At 52.3% G+C, this 8,471-nt stretch overlaps 1 protein-coding gene across 2 annotated transcripts in view; it reads right to left on the bottom strand.

Annotated features, from left to right (window-relative positions):
- The window catches only part of STK40 (serine/threonine kinase 40), a 38,735-nt gene that overhangs the window by 29,327 nt on the left and 937 nt on the right, over window positions 1-8,471 (bottom strand). The gene's annotated exons all lie outside the window — the stretch shown is intronic.

The following is an 8,471-nucleotide window of genomic DNA, read 5'->3' as shown; positions in this document are numbered from 1 at the left end:
GGGGGGGGGGCTTCTGCCATGTGCAGGGACGGGAGACTGAGTCACGGAAGCCCTCCTGTCACGCCAGCCTGCCCGGCAACTAGGGGGACCCCTCCTCAGCTCAAACCATCAAGCGTTGCTTTGTTTGGTGGGAACAAAGCCTCCCACCGGGCTTCTCCTGGAATTCAGGTTCCTGACACCCACGACGGCTCCAGTCAGGCCAAGAGAAAGCAGCAAACAACTAAAGCAGGGCTGGCCGAGGCTGGCAGCACCTCTGTGTCCTGAGCATGTGTCTCCCTGCTCTGCAGTCTCCACCCAGAGGAGAGGGACCGGGCAGCTCCTGCCCGGGGAGCCCTGAGGACTGCAGGGAGCCAGCCTGTGGGAGGCACCGGCAAATGTTACGTCTCCCTTCTTCCATCCCAGATTTCCAGAGCAACAGATGGACAGACGGAAATGCCCAGGCCAGCCCCGGGTGATGCAGTTCTCTCTCTCCGTGTGGTTTACAACAGCAAAAGTCACTGCAATCATCCTGTGAGAAAGGTAATTTGGATTGGGGCCAGCCAACTGCCTTTCTTTAACTGCCTCTATCAACAATGAAATTCAATTAAATTTCACAACCGTGAGAATGAACAATGCAGTTCGCTTTCTGCAGTCTGCTGGATGCCACTGGCTGTGGCTGCTGGGGGGCAAGATTACAGAGGCAGACAGCGGGCTCTGCCATCAGAGTTGCCCTCAGCAGGCTGTTCAGACAAGTGGACCCACACAAGGGCTTCACCTGCTCCGAGTCGCTAAGGCCAGCCACGAGCCATCCCCAACACACTCTGTCCACGTGTGGGCAAGAGCCTGCTTGCCTGTATCTCTCCAGTGGGTGAGCTCCTGGGGGCAGGGCCTGGGCCCTTGACCACCGCAGAACCCCCTGCACAGGCCCAACAGGCAGAAGACAGTGACATCACAGTCAACAAAGCAGGAGGAAATGTACTTGTCCTGGGTCCAGCACACCCAGTTCTAGGAATTTATTCTCTAGGTCCACTCACCCAAGTTCACCAAGATAAATGTACTTAATGAGGGTCCCTCAAGAGCCCTGGGTAGCAGCAAAAACGCACAAAGATAAAACCACAAAAATCAAAACACACACACATCCCCTCCAGACAGGAAACAATTTACATGTTTACCAAGAGACACTGGTTCACTCCATCATGCTATGTCCAGACAGGGGAATACTACGCAGCCTTTAAGACCAGGCCCATGTCTGCTGATAGACGAAGATGTCTAGGATACGTTACTTAAAAAAAAAAGCAAACTGCAGTTCTATTTGCATAAAATGATCCCATTTGGGTTTAAAAAAATGAATATGCGTAAGAAATTTCTAGAAGAAACTCAACAGTGGATACATCCAGGTAACAGAACACAAACAGGAGATGGGTAGTTTTATTTCATATTCTTCTACAGTGCTTAACCGGCTTACCTGGCAGGCTACAGACCATAGGGTCGAAAGGAGTCAGACATGACTGAGCACACCTGTGCACATGCACGCTCGCATTCTGCTTAACTATTTCACTGCAGATTACTATAATAACTTAACAAAATTTCTGAACCCATCAGAATGATTAAGAGTGGCACTGGAACCTGGAAGGCTGGGTCTTAGAGAAGGCGCACTGGAAGTGGCACGGCGTTGAGAATGCCCTGTACGTGTGGGCCTGCATGCTGATGCAAGGCTGCGTCAGAGAGAGGGCACAGAAGAGACAAACCGCCACGCTCAAGCTCTCCCAGGCAACTTGCAAACTGGCTTACAAGGAACTTCCTGCTTGCCACCTGGCTTCTGTAAGAGCTGGGAAGACCACCAAACGGTTCAAACTGGAGACCTGGAAGCTGGTTCATGATGCCTCTTTCAGGAGACTCAGACTCACCACCAAAGAGCTCTCCGGGGCCTCACCAGAGGCCAATAACACCTGTGTCTAATTCTCATCACTGCTTTGGAGCAAGGGGTGGTAAGTTCATTTTATGGCAGAGGCTGGAGACAGGGAGTGACTTGCTCAAAGTCACTCAGTTAGCAAGGGTCAGAACTGGGTTCTGAAGCCAGGTCTGATCTGAGCCTTAAGTGCTGGAAGACTGCATCGAAGGTCTCCTTACCCCCTACTCACAGGGTAGGAGGGGAGGGATGTATCTCCAGGCAGTGGCAGTTTCCATTTTTCCAGGAAAAAAGAAGGGACTGCTGCAGCTTTGTCAAGGTCATTTCCAGCTCTACGGCTTTATGGGCCCAAGATTCCACGTGGGCTGGGCTCCCTGAGGCCAGAGCCTGGCCAGGATCAGGGAATGGGATGGCATGGGATCTACGGTCACAAAGGTGTGGGCTGGAAAACCAGCTCTGCCCGTGCTGGCTGAGTAACAGTGGACAGGTTCCTTAGCCCGTCTGGCCTGGGGGTTCTCTGTAGAACAGAGACAATTCCTCTTTCCTTAGGCTGGCAGAAGGCCTCAATTCATATTGCAGAGTACTTAGAAAAGGACCTGGAAGCTGGTGGGGATCCTTCTTTTCTGGCTGGTTTCCTTTCTGTTCCTTCAGGAGGAAGCACTTTGGGAGTGGAGTGAGAAGAGAACTCAGACACGGAGGTCACACACGCCTGGTGACGCCAGGGGCTGCACTGCTGCTGCTAAGTCGATTCAGTCGTGTCCAACTCTGTGCGACCCCATAGACGGCAGCCCATCAGGCTCCGCTGTCCCTGGGATTCTCCAGGCAAGAACACTGGAGTGGGTTGCCATTTCCTCCTCCAATGCATGAAAGGGAAAAGTGAAAGTGAAGTCGCTCAGTCGTATCGGACTCTTATCGACCCCATGGACTGCAGCCCACCAGGCTCCTCCATCCATGGGATTTTCCAGGCAAGAGTACTGGAGTGGGGTGCCATTGCCTTCTCCGAGGGGCTGCACATCAACTACAAAAAGGGGCAGGATGCTCGCTCTCCCGAGGTGGTGAGCCAGCAGTGGGGCTCCAAAAGGCCAGAGAATTCTGGGCTCTGGCAGTCCTGGGGCCTCCTGAGGGGCTGACCTGAGTTTCTCCCTAAAGGTATCTGCTTTTAGGCACCTCTCCACACCTCTAGCCAGCTCTGCCCTAAACCCAAAGATGGGACAGGCACACCAGCCTGCTCTTGCCAGTTCCCACTACCATGTCCAGGCCACTTCTTCCTTGCAGATCCTTGGGTCACAGACTCCCTAAAGCCTTAAGATCCCCTGCCTATCTCTTTTGCCAAGTAGGTGATGATCTGTAAACAGAGGGGACAGCTTCATCCTAAATGATAAGAGCCCTTCTCAGTTTTCTCTGGTGCTTTCCCACAACTAGAGTTTCTCCAAAACCAGCAGACCTGTAGACTGCTGGACTGTGTAAGCTCTAGGGAACCCCAACTCTGACCGCGAAGAGCCAGAAGAGGGTTATCACCACTGGGGTTCTCAGTTCCCTTCAGGAAGGAGCATCTTTGCTGGCTGGGGGAAAACCAGGCTGCTCCAGTTCACTAGAAGGAGGCTGAGAAACTACTTTAAAATAATAATAATAATAATTATAAAAGGTACTCTTTGAGGCAGCAACTCCTTTTGGAATTTATCCTGTGGATGCCTAAGGTGGGCAGAACCACACACATGCAGATACAGTCACTTCAGCTTTGTTTGAAGAGCAAAAGGCCAAGAAAAACCTAAGTTCATCAGCAGAGAGTTTGCTGAATAAATTACACAAACCATGATGACACAGTATCGCCCAAAATAACCCAGACGTGCATGAGACAAAGTGGAACCATCTCTAAGATAGTAAGGAAATCAGTGCAAGCGACACCACGCTTTCCCTTCTTGGATCTTGGTGACAGATCCCGAGAGGAGATGCAGGGCTGCTGTGGGCCCCGGGCCACCTTCAAGGCCACAGTCTCACCTGAGCAGGTGCAGGAGGAAGAAATGCCCTTGTCTTAGGCCACTTTCCCTTTGACTTTCTGTACACCGCAAGTGCAAGGTCAAATCCTGTGAAAATCTCCCCAGTTCAAAGGGCCTGTGTGAAGTCCCATCTACCAGCACATCCCTCTCTGCAGAGCTCAGGGGGACAAGGACATGAAGGCAGCTCCCTCTCACTTCCCTGATGGCTGAGTGGGTCCCAGGTGGCCTGTGGCAGACATCTCTCCTTCCTGAGAAGAAGGACTGGGTCGGCCAACCCAGCCTCCAGAGTAAATCCCACCTCAAGGTCTCTTTCTAGATGAGACCTCCCGGGCCCCGGGAACACCATCTTTGCCCTGAGGGCACACTGCTCTTTGGGACCCATCACTTGCTAAGTCAGTGTGGACAGCACCAGACGGAAGGGCTGCTCTGGAGGGCCATCTGAAGGCTGAACAAGTCACAGGAGTCTTGCAGACTCAGCCCCTTGAGTGTCTGAAACACTGAAGAAGTTCACCTCCTGGGCAAATCTGAGAAGAGGGAAGATGAGGAAGGGAAGCTGCCCTTTTCCCAGGCGCTGACTCAGGCAAAACCAGAGAGAAGCCTGGCCCAAAGCTGGACCGAAAGCCACAGACTCTGCAACTGATCCTCTCCCATGAGACGGCTTACCGAGTGGCTCTGGAGGATCTCCCTGGCCATTCTCTCCTGCCGGCTCTATCAGTCACCGTCAACCAGATCAGGAAGCTCGGGGGCACCTGCCATCATTGCTCTTCCCTCAGTCCTCACTTCCAGACACTCTCAGAGTCCAGCTGACTTTCCCCCCAAACAGCTCTGATCTGCGCCCTTCCTCCATTTCCCATCTGCCTCTGCCTTGATCCAGGCCCCACTGATCCTTACTCTGATTACAGCAAAAACCACTTACAGAGACTCAGTGCGTGTTCTTGCTCCAGTCCGTCCTCTCCCAGCAGCCAGAGGGCTCTTGGGAAGATGCACGTTTAATGGTGTTTCCTCCACTTAAACCAAAACAGCCCCTCACCTACAGAAGTTCAAGCATCTTAGCCCTGGAGCTTGCCTCTCCAGAGTATCCTAAAGCCAGGTCCCTTCACACCCTGTGCCGGAACCTCTTGTGGTTCCTATAGCACACACACACACCAGCCTGCACCCACGCCTGTGCCTTGATGCTCCCCTGTCTGGAGTGCTTCATGAACACTCTATTCCCTGTCAATATATAGTTTTCATCAAGATCCAGTTCAAGTTCTAAGGCCTCTCCAAAATTCTCCCCAGTCACCTCCCCATCCCTCGGGGAGAAATACCCCTTCCCCTCATTCCCTCTACCTGCCGCACAGACTCCTATGAGACACGCCCCCAACTATCTGCAGGTGCTGATTGGTTAGGAGCCTGCCAGGCCCCTGTTAGACCGCCAGCTTCTCTAGGACAGGGCCTGCCTCTCCAATCTCCTTCTGTACCTGGTACCCAACAACTCCCCAGCTGCACGTGGGAGCTTATGTGTGTGGAACTGGGGTTCTGGATTTGGGGCCAACGCATGTGTGCTTCCTGATGGTGCTAATTCTATACCAAACCAGGGCCACTAGTAGGGACACATATGGAAGAAACTCTAAACGTGTTTTCTCCCAGGCTACTTTATTTTTTAAAAATATGTATTTATTTAGTTGTTAGGCTGCACCAGGTCTTTAGTTGTGCCATGTGAGATCTGGTTCTCCAACCTGGGATTGAACCCGGGCCCCCTGCATTGGAAGCGTTTAGTCTAAGCCACTGGACCACCAGGGAAGTTCTCCTAGTATCCTTTAAAATACGATTTTTTTTTTTTCTCAGCAGTCCTACTTCCATTTTTTTTAAATGGTTCTTTTAAAGAGCTGAGCTGAATCATCTGCATGGCTCCCATATTGGCTTGGTAAACTCCATACAGATTTCGTTTTTGGAGAGAATACAATAAAATTCTGTGATCTTGTGATCCCTCGGGACACTTCTGACAGCTCCCTGGGACACAGTTTAGTCGCCACTAACTGCTTTGACTAATTCTGAGGAGTTCTTTCCTGCAGCCTGTAGCATTTACCAAGCATCTCTCACTCAACGTGCATTCCATGTCCAGCTTGCCACGCCTTACAGATCTTCATGACTGCCCTCCTAGGGAGGGCTCTTACTGCCCCCACTTTACAGATGAAAAAGCTGGGCACGCAGAGAATAAGTAACCTCTACTGACCGGCAGGGGCTGGGATTGGAACTGAGATTCTGTCTGAGAGTGGAGCCAAATAGGCTCTTTACCACTCCAGTCTGCTGCCTTCCCCAAAGGTCAAATTAAAGGCAAAAGGGAGCAACCGACCTTACAAATGACCTTCTGGAGGACAGTCTCACCAGCCGGGCTGCCTGAAAGACCTGCAGTCTCAGGAAGAGAGAGGCAGATGTGTCAGGCACTTCTGGGCCCAGCAGAGCAGCCCAGGACAACACAGCGAGCTTGTCACCTGCCACTGGTTGCAGGCAGTGCCATCTTACCAAAGATCCCCCACCCTGCGCCACCTCCCTTCTCTCGGAGGCCTGCCCTGCGGTAACCTCTGAAGAGGTCTCCAGTGTTTCAGCTTCTCCTCTCCTCTCCCTTCTCTGCTGAGGCTCCAGAGAGAGCATTCTAAAACACAAGTCCAACCACGACACTGCTCTGCTTCAATCCGTTTCCCTCGCTCCCTACTGCCCTTGGTACAAACTTCCAAATTGTTAATGTGGCATTCCCCTGTGAACCTGTACTGTTTCACCTGGCTCCAGGTTGACTTTCATACTCCATACTGAACAATCCGAGGTTTCTGGGATAAATTTTGAGTTTAGATGTCGAAGTGAAGTACCTTGCCCCTTTGTTCGTACCTGGCTGAGCCTTCTCATCCTTCCAGATACAGTTCCAGCATCATCACTTCTTCCAAGCTTTCCCAAAACCTCTCCTACCACCCCAACTCAGGTTGAGCTAGAAGCTTCCTTTGCTGGACTCCCACAGCCCTCTGTTCTTGCTGATACTAGTTTTTTTTAGACAATGTTTCAACGATTTGTTTACAGGTCAGTCTCCCTGGTGGCTCAGTTAGTCAAGAATCCTGCAATGTAGGAGACCCGGGTTTGGTCCCTGGGTCAGGAAGATCCCCTGGAGGGGGGCATGGCAACCCATTCCAGTATTCTTGCCTGGAGAATTCCATGGACAGAGGAGCCTGGTAAGTCCATGGGGTCACAAAGAGTTGGATGCAACTGAGCGACTAACACTGTTCACTTTCTCCCTTAACCAGACCATGAGCTTCTTGAAATAAGATTAGCTAACATTTATTGAATTCATTATGTGGCAGACATGGTTCTATGTGTTTTGCATGTGTTAACTTTTAAAATCTTCACAGTAACTCTGTTATCAGTCCTGTTCTATAGCTGAGAACACTGAGGCACAGAGAGGTTAAACAATCTGCCCAAGGCCACACAGCTACAAAGCTGCAGAGCTAGAATGTGAACTCAGGAGTTCTGGCTCCAAAGCTACACTTAACCTCTATAATACAGGGTACTTGCCTCTCCAGGCAAGGACACTGCTGCTGTCATGCTATTATGTGGGGAATGAATGGATGAATGAATGAACGAACAAGGCCCATCTCCATAATGTCTTAGATTTAAGGGACAAAGAGCTGACACAGCAGAACCATCAAGGAGCACTGGCCCAGCTCACAAGCGCTGTTTACAAACAAGGGTTCTTTTGGCCTTACAAGTGCATATCCTGCTCTTCCTTATTTCATGCAAAGCTGAGCAAAGAGAGAAAGTGCCCAGCCCAGAGTGACTACCCTCTTCTTCATTGCTCTCAAAACTAAGCAAAGCCAACCGGTTTCCTCCTGTGACTTAATACAGAGCAAAGTCTATCTTGCCAACGAAGGCGGCTGTCATCTCTTCCTTCCGCCAACAAACGGGCATCAAACCTAGAGAGTGGGGGTGGCAGGCAGAGTACTCGACGTCTGGAGGGAATCCCGATGCCCCTACCTACTGACTGGAAGGTGGGCCAAGCGCCGTGGGAATGGGCGGGCCTGATGGGGCATGGCAGGTGAAACAGTGACCACAGAGCAGGCTCTCTCCTCGGAAAAGGCCGGTCAAACACAGCACCGACAAGCAGGTAGCTCGGACCCGCACCTGATCGCCGCCCGGGACTCGAAATTCTCCAGCAGCGATGGTGCCCGTGCCAATGGGTGAGGGCTCGTGGAGGAAGCCCAGGCTGGAGAAGAAGCTCTCCGGGGACTCGTTCCAAATCTCAAGTCACTCTCGGGATCAGGAGGGCAGTACGGAGAGGAGAGGGTACCTCTTGGGAAAAACCTGCGCCTTCACTTGGTCACTGACTGACCAAGTGACTCCAGGCAAGGCTGAGCTGTGCCGTCTCCCAGGGCTGGGACCGAGACACCCCCGTGGCCACCCGGTACCCGGCGCGCAGGAGCTCCCGCTCCCTCCCCCGCCCCCTGGGAAGAGCAGACCCCAGCCGGGGACGGCGGATCCACTGTTGTCATTTCGGTCAAGCCGGACGGCCTCAGGCTGTCACCCTGATCCCCTTGCCACGGCCGCTGAGGCCCGCCCCCGCC

This window comes from Bison bison, unplaced genomic scaffold (genome assembly GCF_000754665.1).
Source record: "Bison bison bison isolate TAMUID 2011002044 unplaced genomic scaffold, Bison_UMD1.0 scf7180017864158, whole genome shotgun sequence".
Taxonomy (NCBI): Eukaryota; Metazoa; Chordata; class Mammalia; order Artiodactyla; family Bovidae; genus Bison; species Bison bison.
Note: the sequence above shows the minus strand (reverse complement) of the source record. Positions and strands in the feature narration are given on the sequence as shown.